Raw genomic sequence first — 22,227 nt, forward strand, 5'->3', positions numbered from 1 at the left:
ATAACCGCGTCACCTCATTTAAACTTAGTACATTGACCTTTGTATTAATGGAATCCTTTGAGATTATCTCAGTTTTCTAGAATATCATTAGATATTCCATTAAGAACATCATTAGATAACCCATTAAGACAGCATAAAAACAGGTATCTTTGAGATTCACTTTTTTTGTCCATAATAAATATACCAAAACTGAAAACGTTCAGCTATCTTTTGTTTCTTTCTTTTCAAGTTCTAACATGGTCTTAATACATTGACCTTGAGCCTGAGAAACAATTATATCAGTGAATTCTGAATTAAATATATCAAACGAGAAAAGAGGAGTCATCTTCATATCTTCAAACAGCAAAATGAATGGTTAATAATCTCAATTTAGAGAAAGATATGTCATTTGATATCTTTATGTCTGTGCTCTTATAGCATTATGCTTCCTATCTGGTCATGTTTTTTCTTTCTCCTTAGAAATTAGTGGACAGGAATTTAAGAAAAAATATTTTATGCAAGTGATTCATGAAGGTTTATACCATCATGTAGAAGCAGAAATCCATTATTGTTTGATTTTTTCTTCTGAAATATAATCCCAAATTCTTCTCTTCAGTTGACTGACCATTGATTTAACTGGATAAATAATCTCACTCTCCTCTTAGTTATACACATTGACTGACTACCAGGTTTACTTTTTGCAGACCCATTTTTAGGTAATCCCAATTAGTTAATAAGGTGATTCTGTATTATGAGTCCTCACTTTGATATTGTAGTTTTCTCACATAAAGCTACAAAGCACATTCTTTTCAAAGTGAGAGCAAAGGTAAAATGTAATGGTTTTAATAGAACAGATCCTGCTAAACATCTTAAAGTGCCTTTTTAATGGCACTTGAATAGTGAAATGAGTCCTTCGAGTTCACTGTATTATATGTCTATCATATTATAAAATGAAATTTGTCATTGTACTGGACTTAACCATGTAATATAGGGATTCAAGTGAGTGTTCTCCTTCTATCTTTTTGCATTTCAACTACTTTTTGCTTCCTCATATTACTAAGTGTATATCACTTAAAATTTATCATAGCACACATAATTGAATTCTTTCTTCCTGAATTGTCTCTAGAGCTGTTAATATATATCCTTTATTTCTTCACTTATAAATGCTAACATTATTCTTATCATGATTCTCCATTATAGCATCCTAATAGCCTGGTTGCCAATCCAGAAGGTGCTATTGCCCAACTTGTACCTTGATACATTTGTAACAAGTAACTGATAATATTAACAATTGAGCATTATGATTATTCTGCTTGATATCTCTTTATTTTAACAACTGTCAGCTCTGTTAGTGATTTTATTTTCCTTTTGAAAGAATTTCTGATTCCAGTTCAAATGCAAACTGAGGGGAATGAGGCCATATTTTCTTAAGTGATTAACTTATATTTATTCAGATTCAGGAATAACCATTTATTTGCATACATTCCTATGCATGTATGTATACATAGCTCAGTGGTGATGGAAAGGCAAAAGGTGACAAAGATTGGTTATAATGGCTTAACTTTATATTGCTTCAATTTTGTAACTGAAGAACAAAGAAAAATATGATTACAGGCAGCAAGTTCGTAAATTAGTCTGGAAACTTGGAAATGCAAAATGTCTATCTTGGACAAGGGAATAACCATCACTATCCTTAAATATCTTTTCTGACAGGCTTCTTGAATGTAATAGTATTCAGAATGGGGAAATCACCTATTCAGGAATCAAAGCTTAAGTTATATAGAAACTAAACTGAAATTTTAGTCACCCCAGCAACAATGGAGACAGGAAGTTCTATATTGACTAGCATCTGATAGTTTAATATTAATATATATTTTTGTCATTTATTTCATATAATTTTCCATATTGATCTTATAAAGCAAAACAGTTGGGACTGTTAGCGTTGTTTGGAACTATGAAAGATATCCCTCTTGGACAAAAACTGAGGAGAGGAAAATATGAAAGGCATAGAATGGAATACGTAATTTATAGTCTAAAGGACTTGGTCAGGAAATGGGGAAGAATAGTGCTATGATTTGAATATTTGTCCCCTCCAAAAGTCATGTAGAAACTTAATCCCTAATATGGCAGTATTGGGAGATGGGGCTTTTAAAAGGTCTCTGCCTTCGTGAATAGATAAACAATTGATGGATTAATAGGTTATCAGGACAGTAGAACAAACAGAGCACATTAGCACATTCAGACTCTCGCCTTTTGATGTCCTGCGCTGCCTGGCTGCCTCGGGACTCTGTATAGAATCCCCAACAGCAAGAAGGACCTCACAAGATGAGGCCCTGCAACTTTGGACTTCTCAACTTCCATAACTTTTAGAAATAAATTTCTTTTCTTTATAAATTACCCAGTTTTATATATTCTGTTATAAGAAAAGAAAACAGACGAAAACAAGTAGGGTTGTGAGGATGATGGAAGTTTGGCCTGAGTTTGAGAATTGCACTGGGTGTCAGCACAGATGAGGTACAAGTCACACTCTTACATACGTATTGCAAGTGCACAGTCATTATTCTATCATACGACTATATTGTCACCTACTCCGTTGACAAAGTTTGGAGATTGAATTATAATAAGTCTCTTCAATAGGGAGAGGAAACCAGGTTGGGAACGTGTGGCACTGTCCAAGGTCAGAGAGTGATGCAAACCTGTTGGTTGGTACTCAGAAGAAATGATCATCCATCAGTATATGAGTAGAAGGGATAGTCCTGTGAGGATAGAGAATTACTAAATACTAGCATTTTCTCCTAAATAATATTGCCTAGGATAGTCCCTTTAAGTATTCACTAGAAAAATGTATTCTCCAAGATACAGGTGGACACTTTTGAGATCCTCGTAGTTCCCATAGCAATAGTAACAGTGAGACGATGCTAGCCAGAGAGCTCTTGAATCTCCTTTCTCTTCCTCACTTGCTTCTGCTAACCTTGCTGCTTATTATCCTATGGAAAGAAGAAAATGTTCATGGGCTTTAATCACCACATCTACCCTCCTTCTGGCATCTTTACCCACATGCTCTGCTTTTCAGCATTTCCTATGCATGAACTATATTTTCCTCTCTCTAAAGCCAATTCCTTCATTAGTGCCTTAGATCCCATTCTCTCTCATTTATGACAGAATATCACTGCCTTAATTTTTCCTCCTTTCCCCTTCATCACCAATTTTTCCACTCTGCTCTACTGAAGCAACTTCCCTGTCAGATACTTTGCCTCCCCTTCCAACAGAATTCTTTGACAGAATTGTCAAGGGTTGTATCTACAATTTTTAACATTTTTTTAGTTTTTATTTTTAATTATTATGGCTATATAACAGTTGTATATATTTATTGGGTACATATGATGTTTTGATACAGGCATACAATGTGTAATGATCAAACCAGAGTAATCGGAGTATCCATTACCTCCTAGGATTTATCATTTCTTTATATCAGGAATATTCCAATGCCACTCTTTTAGTTATTTTGGCTAATGAGTGCAAAAATGTAGTTGGATAGTTAGATAGAAAGAAAAATATGTGATGGCATAACAAAGTTACTATAGTCAACAATAAGTTATGCAATCCTTTGCATAACTTAAAAGTTACATAATAAGTATACAATTCGTTCCTTTCATTTTCTTTTAAATCCACAGTAATTAAACTTTCATTTGTATGACTTCAAAACTACATTTGTCAAGGACACCACGTCCTTCAATTTACTAAATCTATAATTAGTTCTCAATACTTACAAGCCTTAACCTATTTGACACACTTTCCCCATTGCTTACAGCTTAGCACATGAGGAACATTTACCTTGGGGCCATAGTCTTAATATAGTTTTTACAAATCGTTTCCAGCAGATGGCAGTACTGTGCCATGAGGAACGGACACATTTTTGATTTGCATTAAATTGCCATTGTGCTTCCTAGAGCTGGATATCACATGCTTTTGATTTTTTACCTGTTTTGCTTGTCATTCCTTCTCAATCTGCTTTGGCAGTTTCTCTGCTTGCCCCCAAGTTGTGTACATTGATGTATTCCAGGTATTTGGCCTTGGACATCTCTTCTGTTTCCATGCTACTGCTTTTGATGACCTCATTCATTATCATGGCTTTAAAACCCTTGAAAGTAACTCAGAGATTTGTCTCGTCTCAGGCCACTTTCTTGACCTTCCAACTCCTGTTATCACTTCTACTTGAATATCCAATGTACATTTCAAAATTAAAAGTTCCAAAACCTGAATTTCTGGCTTCCCACTACTCACATACACCTAAACCTGATCCACCTATATAGTTTCACCTATCCCAACAGATGGCAACTCTTTCTGTTTGTTCAGGCAGAAAATTTGAAGTTATCTCTAACTCATGTTTCTTTCCTTACACACACATTTAATTCATTAGGAAGTAATATTGGCTCTACCCTCCAATCACAGCCACAACCCCTCCATTTGTCAGCAGGTCCCCTGTTGCTTCTCTGATTAAAGCTACTTCTCCTGTCACTTGGGTACCTTTACCAATCATCTGAATCTTCTGTCTGCATCTCTACTTTCTGTCTTGTTCCTTTCAGTCTATTTTCAACACGGGAGTCAGAATAAACATTTGGAAATGTAAGTCAATTAGTTTTATTTCTGTGCTTGAAGTCCTCCTGTGCTTCTATGTCTCAGAGAAAATCCAAAGTACCTACTGTGATCTCCTAAGTCCTATTTCACCTGGCCTTTGTTCCATTTCTGATCCTTTGCTTACACTTCCCCTTGCCTAGCCCAGCTTGCTGGATGGCAGACAGGCCAGGCATGCTGTTTCCTCTAGGTCATTGCAATGGTGGTTGTTCCTGCCTGGAAAGTTCTTTCCCAATTATCTACAAGGTGACAAACTGTAGGAATTAGAAATGTTCTATACTTGTTTTTCAGCCTCTCTCGCAATGATGACCCAAGCATGTCACCTAAGCTCCCCAATCAGATATATCCAAACCACTTTCAAACTTTAACTACAAAGCTAGTCACCTAATGTGCAAGGGACAGATAGCTATTTTTTCTTTTTTTGGTAACTATCTTACTGGTTATAATTCTGTGAAATGAAATGATTTGGTCTGTTTTTTCCCTTACTATTTTGCCCCTCAATGATCTGCTGAACTATCCAGTATACTTTAATAATGTTTATTGTTGTTGGTGTTTAACTCAGCCTGAATTAATTGTTTCTTAAAACTAAGAGTTCTAAAAGATAAAACACCATAATAAACAAAGAACTCTTACAAATTTATGAGAATGTGTCAAACAGCCCAATAGAAAAAATATCTGGGAAAATTTGTTAGTGTTTAAAATCCCCTATTCTTTGCCCCAGCAGATGTTTTTCTGGGAAGATAATAGAGGAGAAGATCCAGTTTATAAAAATATAATACCAGGATAGGTATTATAGGATACAGGATAGGAAGAGCCAAAATATATACAAGTTGGAAAATGCTTACTGACCTTCAACATAACACTATGAAACAACATGTAGGTTTAAAAAGCAATATTAAATGTATACCTCTTCTTCCAGATGATGTTTATTACACTTAAGTAAGAAAAGAAATTGCAAAGAAATATTAATAGTATGAGAATATTTTATTTAAAATATCTACATGTGTCTGAGTGTGCTTATAAATACGTTTTGTAAGACCATTTTATAATTTTAAATATGGATTAATAATGCACATTAGAAAAGAAAAATTATCATTTTCTGCGTGCTGAGAATTTATGGAAAAGATTACTAAGGAATGACTTAAAACCATCAATGGACAAGACAATTATTAATTATTCCTGAAGATTCAGTAGTCGACAAAAATGGTTAGTATGTCACAGCATCAACCAGTGCATTTACCATTTGCCTCTGACAGACTTTAGAAAGCTTTTTGTTGTTTGTTGTTCAAAATTGCAGCATCCTTTGTGGAGTCGGTAATCACTAAACAAAGATGTAGGCAGAGGTAAGATTCCCAGGTCTGTGAATTCAAATGAGGCCTTAGGAACAGCCAGCTGCTCTGCAAGGTGCTTACTTTCTAAAGCCTCCAGTGATTTGGAGCGGGTTCCAAGGCATATCTCATACTGCTCACCAACCACGTGTGTGTGTTTGGTGGGGGGTAGTTATTACCCAGTATCTTTCATCTTTTTTTATTCTTCTCTTTACTTCATCTCATCCTTGTCACATCTCTCTATGTGGCAAGCTGCTTGGGAGAGTTTCATCGTAGCCATTGTTGACAGTGCTTCAGATTTGAATGTCACTAGCCATGTCTCCTGAAGCTTGCACAGCTCCCAGCCTTCTGTCAAGTTGTCAGGCCTGTGAGTGATGGCCTGTTCCCAAAGTTACCTCTCACACCCTCTCACCTAGACACTGAAGAGAATGCTACTTGTGCCTTGAGTCCTGTGAAGTCTTTAAAGAAACCAGACCCTTCTCTCTTCCTCTGAAATCAAAAATAGCCTGCATAGTGTAGTAGATAATTAAGTTCCCCTCACAACCATTATATTTTCAAAAAAAAAAAAAAAAAAATTAGGAACCTAACTCTGTATCTTAACTTAGGCTCACTCAGAACATCCTTTTGTCCAATAGAAGACAGATAAAATAACACACTTATAAAAGACTAGTTTGCGTATCTGTTGTCATTTGATGATTTCAAATTAAGTACTTTTCATTGTTTCAAGCCATTAATAGCAAACACAAATATGTGACTTTCCTGGTTTGTTTAAATGTTTCAAACTTTTCTTGCATTTTAGTATAAGATAGTTGTTAGAGATAATTTATTTTGTGCCAGATGTGGTTTTAAGGCTTTTGCCTACGTTAATGCATTCAGTCATAAAAGTAAACTTTTTATGGAAGGTATTCTTATTGTCCCCACTTCATAAATAAGAATACTGACTCTCAGAGGGATTGCTGAGAGATGGAGCCAGGATCTTTACAGATTCAGTTTGAATGAAAGTGTATGTTTTTAAATAATACACCACAATTCTAGGCTTTTCAAAGCTCCCAAATTTCTCTGTTTTATTACATGAAAAGAAGGAAAACGTATTCTTCTCTGCCAGGTAATACAGGCACTCTACTGACATAAGGACACAATGGTTAAGGAAGATAAGACATATTTAGAAGACTCTATTGAATTGTAATCTTACTTTTAATCACACATTCAGAAAAAGAAAAAGCCTTAAATCCTTATGTTAAAAAAGAACCTATATTTCAGATCACCTTTAAAGTTCATTTATGTCTAACTAAAAAAACCCATGCACTTTTTTTTTGCTTATTGTAGGCAACTGATGCAAAAGGAAAACTTCTCTGTCCTCATAGGCTATTAACTACAATTTATTATATTTACCACAAACCCCAAAGTATAGACATTAAGGTAAAAATGTACAATGGGTATAATCTCAACATATCTGTAGCATAACCTTGGAGCTACAGTTTGGATGTTTGCCTACCCAAACCCCTTGCTGAAATTTGATACCCAGTGTTGGAGGTTGGGTCTAGTGGAAGGTGTTTGGGTCATGAGGACAGGTTCCTTACAAAGGGCTTGGTGCCATCCTCACAGTAACGAGTGAGTTCTGGCTCCATTAATTCCCATGAGAGTTGGTTCTTTAAAAGAGCCTGGCACCATCTTCTCCTCTCTCTTGCTTTCTCTCTTTCTCATCATGAGATCCCTGCACATGACAGCTCCTCTTCACCGTCCACCATGAGTGGAAGCATCCTGAAGCCCTCACCAGAAGTAGATGCTGGCACCATGCTTGTTGTACAGCCTACAAAACCATGAGGCAAATAAGCCTTTTTGCTTTATAAATGACCTAGCCTCAGGAATTCCTTTATAGCAACACAAATAGATTAAGACCCCTGAATACCTTATTTAATAGGATCAGTAGGTACTGACATTTAAGCATTATTATTCCTATTTTTAAAGGAGTATTATCTGCTGCAAGGTCAAAAAAAAGTCAAAAATAAAGCCCCAAAGTTATTCTTGATGATTCCATTCCTTCTTTTCCAACTACTGGATCCCACAGAGCACTGATAACTTGAGAAGCAATGAATACCTTATTAGGACAAACTTTTCAGCACTACTGAGACAAAAAGATCCAAATAAGTAGAATAAATCACAACATTAGCCACATCACTTTATAGAAGTATCCTTAGAATTTGTGATGTAATTATAGAGAATGCCCCATAGAGGAAAAACCTAAAAGTTATGTTCAATATTTAAGTTCTATAGATGAGGAAACTATAACTGAAGAATGACACTTGATAACAAAGAATATATTGACTACATTCCTTATTTCTCCAGATATCTTTTATGCTATAAGTTCCATGAATCAAGAGAACACTTTTATTAAACACCAGAGCACAGAGACAAAAAGATTGTGGTACCTGTAAGTTCCATGCCAGAAGCCACTAGGGTTTTCACACATTGACATGGAAGTTGTCATCCTGGTCTATTAATTCTTTTGTGACCATGATGTTTTGTAGGAGTGGGAAATCTGGTGACCATTGATATAATCCCAGGTCTTCATTAAGATCTACTTTATGGTGATATTTTAGTCTCCTGCATGTAAGGAGCTAAACAGGTAATTTTGCCACAAATAAAGATGGAACATATTTTGTTTTTCTCTGATAGATAATGAGATGCCTCATTTCAATTTCTTGTTATGTCTTCTGCTATAATTTCCATCAATAGTTAAATGGCTTAAATCAACATGACCTGTGCTTTTAACAGCACAAATATGTGGTGCAATTGATTTTCATTTAAATCTCTATGTGTTTCGGTGCATACATCTCTTTACAGGACATAGTGTAGATAAGGACATAGTTTTACTGATGAAACAGATGTCTTGGTAAAAGGTAAATGTGTAATTTAGAAATCAGGCACATTTTCTAATTTAGTCCATTAGACTCAATGTAAAGAAGTTTTGACAGTTATTCCGTGAACAAGAGTATAGGATGCATACATTCAGAGGAGAGAAAATCTCTATTTTTAAAATGTATGTTAAACCAGAGTTCATGTTAACAAGTCAGTTTGGCATATTCCTTTTATTTTTCTAATTTGTTTTACTGGTAGGTGGTCTGGTTGGTTTACCTTTGGCATCCATAAGAGGCTGGCACAATTGCTGGTCAGTGGGGTTACTAACATTGAGATCTTGGTGGCTCTAAATGCCTACTTGCAATTTATAACCACCTGCTTTACAATACCTCAGCTGTCAGTGACTGTACTAAGAAATCCAGAAGGATATAAGTATTGATTTTTTTAAGCTTTAGGAAACAACACTTATGAGCTCAGTCATTTGACATTGATCTGTAAAAGTAATATTTCTCAACAAAGAATTGTCAAAAATATAGAGTGTTTTGGTTATGAGCCAACTTTCAATTTCATAAGCTATTTCATTCTGAGAACACTAATGTGTAAGGTGAAAAATGGTACAACTAGAACAAAAGAAAGGCAAAAGTTGCCACTTGATAAATTAAACATACATAATTTATCTCTCTCCTGACTTAGTAATTGAAGGCTTGAATAATTTCCCAAAGTATTCAGTCTGAAAACAAAATCCACACCAATTCTGTTTGGCAAGATTTACAGTGGCAACAAGGACATTGAGAAAGAAAAAGGAAAGAAGACATACAGAGGTAGAAGTTGCTGTGAAGTAGAGAGAGAAGGCAATATCTAATAGCCAGGCCTCTTCTGGTGATAAATTATAGAAAAGATGCCCTCTGGTTCCTCCTGCCTCAGTGTTGAGATATATTATTGCTATTTTAGCTTCAGTTTATTTTATTGCTGAAATTTTAATTTTATTTTCTGGGTCCCTCAGTTTTGCTTGGTTCTTCACAGACTAAAAATGTGCTGGAAAGTTGAATTTTCAGGTAATTAGTTTCATCTGACTAGTCAATCCATTCAGTATCAAAAAGTGCCTCTGATGTTCTATTGGCCTAAACATTGTGATTAAGTATATCCATTATCCACTTATTCTTCACTGTGTTTCTTATTCCTCCCAGGGAAAAATGTACTGCTTAGAATGTTGTTAACAAGTTTAATTTTTTTTTTTAATTTTTAAATTTTTATGTAGACTTTTTGAGAAATGTTTTAGTTCCCTCTTATATAAAGTTGATAACTGTTTACCATATGGTCATCCCTCAATAAACACAGGAGCTTTGTTCTAGGACCCCTCACATATACCAAAATCCATGCAAACTCAAGTCCTGCAGTCAGTCAGACCAACTTAACAGATGTGGAGTGTTTGATCAAATACCTTCTCTTTATAGTTTTACCTTTATTTCATTTTTCTTCAGCTCCCTCCCAGGATTGGTCATCATAGAGACAGGTGAGAGGCCATGGCGGAGTGATTAACATGCACCACACACACTGAGCTGTTACCTCTCTTCAACAACAAAAATGTGACATCATTACACTTCCTGGCTATCACATCTGGCGTCTCTGGGGTATCACTATTGGCCTTTTCCCCAAGACATTTTCAATGGTTATCTATAATCTCATTAATTTAATAGTGTGGCATTATAAAAAAATAAATCATTAATCATTCACCAGTATCAAACCTACATTTACCTATCATGAAAGTTCTTCTATTGAATGGATGCAAAATTACTTATTATAGAATGAAAAGTTAAAGACATTTCTCCTACAGAATAAAATCCTAGCTAATTAAGTTGGTAATGAAACTTAGATCTATCAAGCATGTTTATGTTTTATAATAACTTGAGTTAAATGACTCTAGTGACACTAATATGATTTTGACATTTTTTCTCAAAGTGATCTTAATGTCTTACCCCATTTTATCCATAAAATCTGCAATTATATCAAAATGTGTATAATCCATTCATTGTGATTATTATGATTAAGCAAAAAACTATGGAAATAATAAAAGCAGATTTATTTTATACAACTGAATTCATCAAGGCATCTATGTATATAGTACTTTCACATTCCTTTATAGTTTCATTAAAAGACATGCATATCTATCATAATTTTGTTTAAAATACAATAGAAAATAATGAAATGTAATATAATGCAATACAGTATGCTGTGGTACAATGTAATATAATATATAATATATTAATAACAGAATAGGATATGGTTTGTTTTCCTCTCTCTTCCTTTATCCCATAGGCTATGTGAAGATAATTTCTGCATCTTATTCACCTTAAATCACAGCTCTTTCAACAATAATTTGATTCTAAATAGGTAGTAATTCTGAATGAATACCTAGAAAAAAGAATGAATGAACTAACAAGTGTAAAGTATAAGGACTAACAAACAACAGCTCTGATATTTTCGCTGTCTTATTTTCATTGCTTTGAATCTCATAAATGGTTGAAGTGACTATTTTTTAATACATACTGTAAATTAATGAATAACAATTAGGAAAAAGCTAAACTAGAATTCAGAACATCCTGAGACAATTTATATCTGATCTGACCCTAATTCTTTGATGAGCCAAAATTGTTCTCCAGGATACAAATGTAAGTTTTTGAAATGCAGGAAACTGGAAGAAAAGCATAAGTAAAAAGCTGTTTCCTAGATTTTTCTTAAACATTCTTTTTTGTGGTCTGCCTACTTGGTGAAGTGTTATAAAAAATAATTGCCTAAATGAAACTTGACCTCTAAATGTAAACATTTTCTAATATGTTATAAGTTCATCTATAATAAATATTTATGATGCTTGAGAAATTAACCATTTGATTTTTTTTACTTCTTTTTTTATATTAAGTATAATACACAAAACTGAAAAATTGTACATATTCCATGATAGCTTACAAGTGGAATAATATAATATAATATAATATGTAGTGCTTTGAGTGTGCCTTCTTTTACTTAGCATGATACATTTGGGATTCAGTCATATTGTTGCATGCATCAATAGTTCATTCCTTTTTACTGCTGATTTCATAAATACTACCTTTATCCGTTCTCCAGTTGAGGGACATTTCAATTTTTTCCAGCTTTTGCAATGATGAAGAAAGCCACTATAAATATTTACCTACAGGTTTTGTATGAACAAAAGCTTTTGTTTTACTTCGGTAAATACCTTGAGAATGAATTGTTGGATCAAATGGTTGCATTTATTCGGTATTTAACTTTATAAGAAACTACCAAACTCTTTCACATAGTGATTACTACATTGTGCTTCACATCAGCAATGTGGAAGAGTTCTCTTTGCTCTGCATCCTTGCCAGCATTTGGTATGGACACATTTTTTGTTTGTTTTTAAGCAACACAAATATTCTTATAGGAGTATTTCTTTATGGTTTTAATGTTTATCTCTCTAGTGAGATGGCATTAAGCATCTTTTCATGTGCTTATCATCCATATCTTTCTTTTAGTGACATATATTTCCTTCAGTGAAGTGTGTGTTAAAATCTTTTCATCATTTCTATTGGATTGTTTATTAACTTATTAAGTTTTGAGAGGTCTTTATATAGTATCATTACAAGACTCACATATGCAACAGCAAAGATCTTCCATATTTGGCCTTTTGATTCACTCAAGCATGTCTTTTAAAGCACAATATCTCTTGATTTTTTTCAATGTTTCATTTCTTTGTTTTGGGGGAGAAAAAGGACTATTGCTCATAGTCCTACTTATGAAATGGTGGCCTAACCCAAGGTCATAAAGATTTTTTTCTATATTTTCTTCTTAGAGTTCTATTAAGTTTTACATTTAATTTAATGATCTTTTTAAGTTTTGTGTATGATATGAATTGTAAACCATGTTTGTTTTATTTGTGGGTTTTTGTTTGTTTTGCATATTGAATTAATTATCACTTGCTGTGTAAAAGCTTCCCCCAAAACTAGGTAGCTTAAAAGAGCACGCATTTATTATTTCATAATTTCTGTAGCTTAAGGAATTTGCAACTGGCTAGCAGGGTGGCTCTAACTCAGGATTTCTAATGAGGTTGTAATCAAGATGTTCCCTGGCTGGGCTGCATTCATTTCAATGCTTGACTGAAACGTGAGGATCAATTTCCAAGCATCGCTTTCATATGGACATTGAATGCTGTCTCAATTCTGCCACATGGAATTCTCTGTAGGGCTATTTTAGTGTCCTCATGACATGTCAAGGGCATCTCCCAGACCGTATAATCCAAGAGACAGACCAACGGCACAGCAATACTTCTTATAATACAGTATCAGATGACACACATCTTCATTTCCACCCCATTCACCCAAGATCACACAGCTAGGCAGTGAAAGAGCTATATTGTATCTTTATCTTTTACTTCACTTATTTATTCACTAAATAAGAAAAAAGGTAAGATTATAATCAGAAATTAGATATATTTAAAACTGATGAAATATTTTATATGATAGTAATAGATCAATGGAAGGACATTTATGTGTAATTTTTTCTTTTGCATGTATTTTATCATTATGTGAAAAGTTTGAAAAATAACAAAAAATGTTTCTTCAAAAACAGGCATATTGCTAGAGAAAATGGTAGTGCTTAGATTCTACTCCATTCTCTTGCATAATACAATTTAACTCTCTTATTTTCAAACGGCTCTTATGTGGTAATATAATTGCAATATTTCAAAAAAAATGTATCTTCTAAAATGGACTATAATATCATTAAAATTTCCAAATGTCCACAGGCAACAGAAAAGCTTATATTTAAGAAATTGAAAACATTAAAATGGCTAAACATAGTGGTAGTATTTGGGAACAGTGTGAGTTGAGGCTGGATATGGAAGCAGAGACTCAATTATATTAATATAAGGGAAAACACAACACATACTTCTGTGCTTTGAACTTTGTCCCCAGAGCAGTAAGGAGCCATTGAAAAGTTTTTATGAGGTAAGAAATATGATTATTTGTCATTGTTTTACAATTTCAATTTTTGTGACAAATTTTAATTTCAAAGAATTAAATAAAATATCTGATAAATTCCACTGTTGTTCAGAATGTATTTAAAATCAAATCTTTTAATTGAATTCTCAAACCATCAAAGGCATAAATATATAGAATATTTAAAGCCAACACTTTTAAAATATATCAATTATTTTCACAGAAATTAAAACAGGGAGAATATAATGTGAGTGTAAGAGTAAGATAGCTAAATATTTCTCTGTATTGAGTGTCACAAAATATGACTTCATTATTAGACATTTCTATAGCTAAATACTCTTTTGATTTATATTATGTGGTTTAGTTACTAGTTGATAAACTGAGGACTGGAGAAACACTTTCAATGGTACAATAAGTTATGTCGGTTATCATGATATGCTGGTATGTAAGTATCAATCTTATTGTAGATTTCTAGAGCTAATTTCCTCTTTTATAGAGCAGAGAATATAATCAGGAAGTTTTACTAGAATATGGTATTAAAATGGGGGGGGAAGTATTTAGTAATTATTGACTCTGATTATCCAAAATGTCAGCTATCAGAATATATATCTCTCCCTATATATTTTGGGGCGAGTGAAATGAGATGGGGTAAGGGAAATTTTGTGTCTACATTGTACATGAGTAAAATATACCATTTAGTAAAATGTAAAAATAGTAAAATTGTCAAACTTAAACTCTTTTGTGAATATTAACAGTGCTAAAACTAAGAAGGTTTTATAACATCTTTAGCTACTCCCTAGTCCATAGGCAGAATAGTAGAGGATTTCAGACTTCATGCAATTTAAGATCTGGAAACAAAAGTCAAGGTAGGAAAAAGGGTTATTTAAAGAAGACATTATAAGAGCCTAGTTCTGTGCTACTACACCTAAGGCTCATCTCCACACTCCTTTAGCCACATAAGGCAGAAGAAGCTGTTTGTGTGCTTGCCTTTATTTTTTTATTGAATATAACATACAAACTGTAAAGTGCAAAAACTGTGTTACTCTTAAGTATACAGCTTAAATACATTTTGTATATGTATGGACCCATGTAAAAAAAATCCATATTAATATATAGGATGTTCAGGTCCCTGGAAAGTGCCTCATGCCCCTTCCCAATTATTACCTGCCTCAGAGGAAAACATTCATTCAAGCATCTATCACCATTTTATACTATTTATCATGAGTTCAGCTTAACTGGGTCCTCTGTGTAAGATCTCACATGGCTGCAATCAATTTATCAGCCAGTTTGTGTCCTTATCTGAAGGCTTGACTTGGGAATAATCCATTTCCAAGCTCACATGGGTTATTGACAGCAAGATGAAGATTTATATAACTTAATGTATAACAGAAAAAAAAATCATATTTTAAACTTCATACAAATCAGTATTTGTTCTATTCTATCTGGTTTATTCACTTAGGATAATGATTTTTTAGATTCACATCTGTTGTTCATATCAATATTTTGCTCTTTTTAGTTGTTTATTATTCCATTGTATGATAATATCTCAATATATATTTCCATTTGCCCATTGATATTCATTGGATTATCCCCATTTGGTGTTATTATCAATAAAATTATAAAATACATTGTTTCACTTGTCTTTTGGTAGGCATATATGCTTATTTTTTTCTTGGCTCTACATCTAGTAATGAGATTGCTTTGTCATAGCATATATATATGTTTAGCCTAAGCTGATACTATTTAAATGTTCTAATGTATTTTTACACATTTATACCCTCCTCAGCAATATAAGACAGTTTAGTTGTCCCATAATCTTTTTATGCCTTTACATTACCAATCTTTTTAAGAAAAATATTAACCTTTTTTGTGGGTATATAGTGATATTTCATCATGATTTTTAATTTGTATTCATCTGATAACCAATGCTGTTATACAATTTTCAATATGTCTTCTGGCAAAATATATAGAGAGAAATATGTATATTTTATAGTCTTTAATTATTTATCTTTAATAATAATTTTCATAATCTATAATATTTAATATATATTAAATATATCTATATTTAAATAAATCTATATTTTCCCTTAAGCTGTTCTTTGATTAATGTGATATATTAATTTTAATGATTATAATTAGATAAAAGAAGCATATATGCAACTAGAGAAAACATCTGATTAAATTTCAGAAGTGAAGAATTTGCTATTCTAGTATTGAAATCTTGAGGAAGAAGTTGAAGTCATACTTCATAAGCTATTAGAAATTGTTTTTACATATAAGAACCTACTGGAAAACAAAACTCACACTCATTCATTTTCATTCAGAAGCAGTGAAAGAAATTTCACGAGCAATAATCTATGATCCTGGTTCTGTGCAATCATTGCCAAAAAGGCTTTAAAAGCTTAAGAGATCTAGGACTTGAAGAGATAATAACAGAATTACTGTGACAGTAAAACTCTAAAGGCACACCCTATGATTCCTGCCTTCTCGTGTTCATACATTTGTGATAGCTCCTTCCCCTTAAGTGTGGGAGGTGTTTGTGACTTGCATTTAACCAAGAGAATACAACAAAAGTGATATGATTTTTTTTCTGTGATACATTAAGTTATATAAACCTTCATCTTGCTGTCAACAACCCATATGAGCTTGGAAATGGATTATTCCCAAGTCAAGCCTTCAGATAAGGACACAAACTGGCTGATAAATTGATTGCAGCCATGTAAGATCTTGCACAGAGGACCCAGTTAAGCCATGCCCAGACTCTTGACCCAAAGTAATTTTAAAATAAATCTGTGCTGCTTTAGACTGCTAAGTTTGCAGTAATTTGTTAAGCAGCAATACAGACCTGTTGCAGTTACCGTTAAATATATCTTAATATAAACTTGTTATTCTAATCAACTTTGTGTTTAATTGTCGTAACAATCAAATGAAATCAAGTATTACCACCATTCTATAGAGTAGACTTTTGAAGCTCAAAATGGTTATGCAATTTTCCGAAGTTCAAACAAATTGGTAATGTTCAAGCCAAATGCAAATATGGTTCTGTCAAATTGCAAAGCCCATGGCATTTCTTATGCACTACACACCCTCCATGGAGAGACAGACCAGGGTAAATCCTTAGTAATATCAAAGAGTTTAGGCATATTTGAATTATGTATAAATGTTGGTTATGATACTGACTGCATTAGGATATGAGATCTATGAAAGCTGGGAAATAAGATGTGGTCAACAAATATATATACTCAGTGTAATTTCCTCATCAACATTTTGTTTTGTCCACTCCTATGGATGAAGATGTTCTTATAAAAGTAAATAGCACATAGGTAGGATACGAAAACTTTCAAGATCTTAAAAAAATTTCTGGAAGAGAAACTCTTGAAAATCATAGCCAGCTATAAGGAAATCATTTCTTTATTATCCTTCTGCACTATATTTCAATATTTTAGTCAAAATATTTATGTATTCTCTTCGATGGACACTAATTCCTGCTACTGAATGACTAAGAGAAAGCTGGGGTTTTAAATAAACAGTCTAGACTCACTAATAGCACAGATATAAAAGCTGATGGTCAAAATGGGATTAATTTGTGATCCTATATGGAGTCTAATAAACCTTATTATTTTGGTTTAATAATCAAGATATAAACACTTTTTGCCAGATGACTTCAATAATTACACAAATGTTCAAAGGGGAATATAATCTTTTAATTTAACAAATGAAAAGTTCACGTTGACATATGGTACTTTTAGTAATAAGACTCTTCTCTTAGTGATGACAGAAAGTTTCTGTTTTTAGGCAGAATAGCTGCAGTAGTAAATTTCTAGAAAATCGTTCTGCTTTGAATTGGTAACAGGAGACATTGAAAACAAACCAATTTGGTAGGAATATGGGTTAACCTGAGGAAGAAGTTCCTTGGAATAGAGAAAAGGCTATTGGAAATATTAAAGTCCACTTGTGAAGGGCAAGTAGAGCAGACTGATTACTGTTTGGGTGGAAGGATTCCTGGAGATGTGGCACATTACTCTTAAGTACTTCAATTAGAAACATATGCCTCTAACAATATTATTACAAAATAAATATGATAGTGTAGCCTTCTTTCGATCATTACTTTCTTGGGAAGAGAACCACACAGGGTACTTTGTTCTGGCCTTGCCTTCTAGGTTCAGACCTTGGGTGTGAGTGTGAGGGTAGCAAGCATAATAGAAATGACTAAATAACAACAGATTAACGTAACTCTAAAAGAAAGTATTGCAGCTACGCTGTGGGGAAATCTACGAAGTGGAAAATGGGAGAATCAGAAACCCACCGGATCTAGTTACTATGCCAACCAAATTACCCCAGGGCTAAATCTGAGTAATTTTTTATAAATCTGTTCCTGATGCAATTGGAATCCAAGATATGTGAATCAGGCATACCAGGGATTTTACATTTAAAAGAAGACTAGTGACAAATATTATTTTTAAGTTTGTGTATATGCTTGTCTTTTGTAACTTCCCAATATTATTTTTGTCCATTTTGTTGTCTGTTTACAAAAAGTTTTCAGAAATAAAGTTTAAAGACATAGTCTTATTTTCATGAAATAAGGAAGAAAGTAATATTGAGAAGTTTATCTTATCCTATGGTGGATGAAGGAACAGAGAATAATGCAACAGAAGCTACTGGTGCCCCACCTTTATGCCCCTTCCTTCACCAATTCTGGGAAGATCCAAGGGACACTCTCTTTACCAAAGCAATAAAGAGTTTACTAAACAGAGGGGTTACTGATACTGTTTATAAGAACAATGATGACTCTTCTGCAAATAAGGTTGCTTTCAAGGAATGATACTGTTGTTAATGAAAATAGTAGCATTCCAAAATAGTATAAGACAGATGACAGTACCTAAATGACCAGGGCAAAGTGACATGATTACTGTATTGAGTAGCAAGGTCAGAATGGCATTCAGATCTTCACCTACAATGTCTGTGGCATTTTCTAATAAACCTATAGTGCCCTGTGAGTGAGATAGATGGCAGCTAAGAAGGGCATTGCTTGAATTAGATTATGTGAATATCCTCCAAAGTAGGTAAACAGAATACCAATGACATCCATCATAATAGAAAATCAAAACTTCTTTCAGTTTTGAGACTTGAGCCTGTTCAGACCTAGAGTCTAGCCATGGAAGGGGAGCCCTGTTCATTTTAAGCAAAGTTGCAGCAATGTCACAGTAAGTATATACAGTAGTAAATCCATTAGTCCTTTTGTCAATGAGACCCATGATCATTTGCCAGAACACTGAATCCTGTAGAAAAAGAAATATACAGCTGCCAAAGGCTTATTATATACAGGTTCTGAGCTGATACTGATACCAGTAGATACATGGTATCATCATAGACCCTGTTTGAGTAGGCTTATACAAAGCAAAAAGTCCATCTAAAAAATCCATCTCACAGTGAGACCAAAGTGTCCTGTGCCACCCTCCAGTTATTACTCCGGTCCCTGAGTGTATAATCAGCAAGAATATAGTCAGCACCATATAAAATCATTATATTGGTTTCCAGATCTATGGAACAAGGGACACTAAAAAAGGACAGTCAGTTGAAAGCTACGGAATTGCCCTCATCTCTAGCCAACTAAGTAAATTAGAAACCATACTTCATCCTGTATAGACTGGAAGAGATTAGTGTTATACAACATGATTTAAAAAGAAGCCAGATTAGTGGCACCAATCTTATCTCTGTTTAATTCATCATCCTAGTTCCTATGAAATCCAGATGGGTCATGTTGCATGGCAGTGAGACACGGTAACCTTAACTAACTGTTAGTCCCAATCACACAGTACCTAGGCTCAATGCAGTATTTTCACTAGACTAGCTCAACACAACTTTTGGGACTTGTAATGTGTTAAACTATCTAGCAAATATGTTATTTTTAATTCTCAAGTGATAGAACAATGAAGATAAATCAACATTAACTTGTACAGGTCAGTAATTCATTTCATGGCTTTGCCCCATTTCTTTGTTAACTGTATCTCTGTCAAAAGAGATAATCTGGTATCCACATAAGTGCACCTGATAAGTAGAAAACACAAGTACTCTGATTGCCCTGATAAGACCCACACATTCCAGAAGGTGAGAGATAAGCCTCCAAAGTTTCAGGACAAGTCACATTAGTGAAGATTTTTTAGGCTCCTCTGCCTGCAGAGGAAAGTCATATTGTTTGTTCTCATAAGTAGATTTTCAGAACCATGCTAGAACACCCCCTCCAAATAAAGGACAGTTTATTGTATCTTGTATCTTCAATGCACTAAGAGAAAGACAAGCTCTTAGCAGGCCACTTTAGATTTTGGATATATGCCACATTTGGGAATGCTCATCCCACCTACACAGAAAGGTTACACAGTAGGCTATCAGGTTGAGTGAGGTCCGTAGCAAATGAAGCCTCTTCAGAAAGTTCAGGCTGTGAAACAAGTGACCTTACCTATTGGCTCATATATGATCTGGCAGATCACATATTATTAAAGGTATTTGTAGTGGATAAAGACACTGTATGAAATCTCTGGGAACCATAGTAAGAGAGTCACTTCATAAGCTTCTAGAGTTGTAGAATATAGCCAGGTCACATACAGTACAGAAATATTTACTGTTTGAATAACAGCTCTTGGCATGCTATTCAGCCCTAAAAATCACTGAATGCTATCAATACATGAATCATATATCTATATCTAGAATTTCACATCATAAACTTAGTATTGTCATAACATAAGATAGGGACATTAATAAAGAAATGACATTTTTAGGATTGGTTTTGATTATGTCTGGAAGATACAAGTGAGTTACAGAGAGTGACTGGAGAAAGAACATCTTAATTAACATATAGGAACCTGGAAAGTGGCAAGTGGCTTTATTGGTTGAGAGAGACTTGAAGGAACAAATTTAGACAACCGTTTACAAAAAAGTCTTAAAAAGAAAGAATCATTTGGATGCCCTTATGGGAGTGGTGAAAAAGTATGTCGATTTTAGTGTCTTGGCTCAGTGATCACAGAGGCTTCACCAGAAAAGAGAAAGTAAACAGCCAGGCAGTTGCACAATCCTTGCATAACAGGCTTCATAACAGAGTAACCATGGTGGCAAGAATAGAGGTTCTATTAATATATGGGCCCAAGAGTGTTTCTCCTTCTCAATGCCTTCCCTGAATTCCAAGTGTGCCAGGAAGTGCCCAGTGATCAGCTCAGTGAGGAGGATTGGGGCAGAGCAGGTGGATATTTTTCTCCTTAATATCTATTTCCAAAAGAACACTGTCCTTTCTTCTGGTTCTTACTAGATAAAGGATACCAGGAGTTCAATACAGGAAAACAAAATTAAAATCCACTGCTAGAAAGAGGAAATGCAGAAAAGTACTGAGTTGTAGATCTGGCTTTCCAGGATTTGCAATCTACTATGAATAATAGCACTGAGGTATTTACATGGACAAAACTGCAAGGGGAGAGTGCTGCCCAAATTATTCAGAAGTAGGAGGGATTCCTTCCAACTGAGAGAGAAGTTTTCATAGAAAAAGTAGATGAGTAAAATTTTTGAAGTTGAAATCTGACAAATTAATAGAAGTAAGTGAAGATGAGAGGAAAGCATATTCCAGGCGAAGAACATCATGTGCTAAAATCTTGGGTACATGTATTAGCTTTCTCTTGCTACTGCGATAATTTGCAACAAAGTTAGGGGCATAAAACAAACTGAATTAATTATCTTGCAGTTCTGTAGGTGAAGAATACAACACAGTCTCATGGGGTTAAAATCAAAGTGCTGACAGTCTGTGTTTCCTTCTGGAGGCTCTAGGTGAGAATCCATTTCCTCGCTCGTTCAAGTTATCCGTATGATTCAGTTCCTTGTTATAGGATTAAGGACCCATTTTCTTATTGGCTGTAAGCTAGGAGCTGTTCCCAGCCTTTAGAGGGAGCCATGTTCCTTGGTTAAAATGGAAAGTCACTTGTCTATGACTCACCCTCCTGCCTTTGCTGCTTCTGCTTTTAATAACTCATGATTAGATTGGTGCCAACAAGATAACTTATGATCATCTTCTTACCATAAAATTAACTTAATGGCAACATGATTGCATCTGCAACCCTAATATCCTTTTACTATGTAATGCAAAATATTCACAGGTTCTAGGGATTAATACGTGGACATCTTGGGTTGGGGACATTATTCTGCCAACCACAGTCCAGAGCTATAAAAGAAGGGTAGGGCAGAGAATGAAACTGAAATCCTGGTGTGAGGTGATGTTGGAGAGGTAATATTGGCTAGGATATGTAGACAGTGTAGTTCTTTTAAGGAAGGTTGACTTTGTCCTAAATGCAATGAAGAGCTATTGAAAGAAATGTTTAAGGGGGAAATGTGTGTATGTGAAAGGAGGGGAGCTGGGGATGATATGATTCAATTTGCATATTAAAAGTTGGCTACAT

This window comes from Eulemur rufifrons, chromosome 28, assembly GCF_041146395.1.
Source record: "Eulemur rufifrons isolate Redbay chromosome 28, OSU_ERuf_1, whole genome shotgun sequence".
Lineage (NCBI taxonomy): Eukaryota > Metazoa > Chordata > Mammalia > Primates > Lemuridae > Eulemur > Eulemur rufifrons.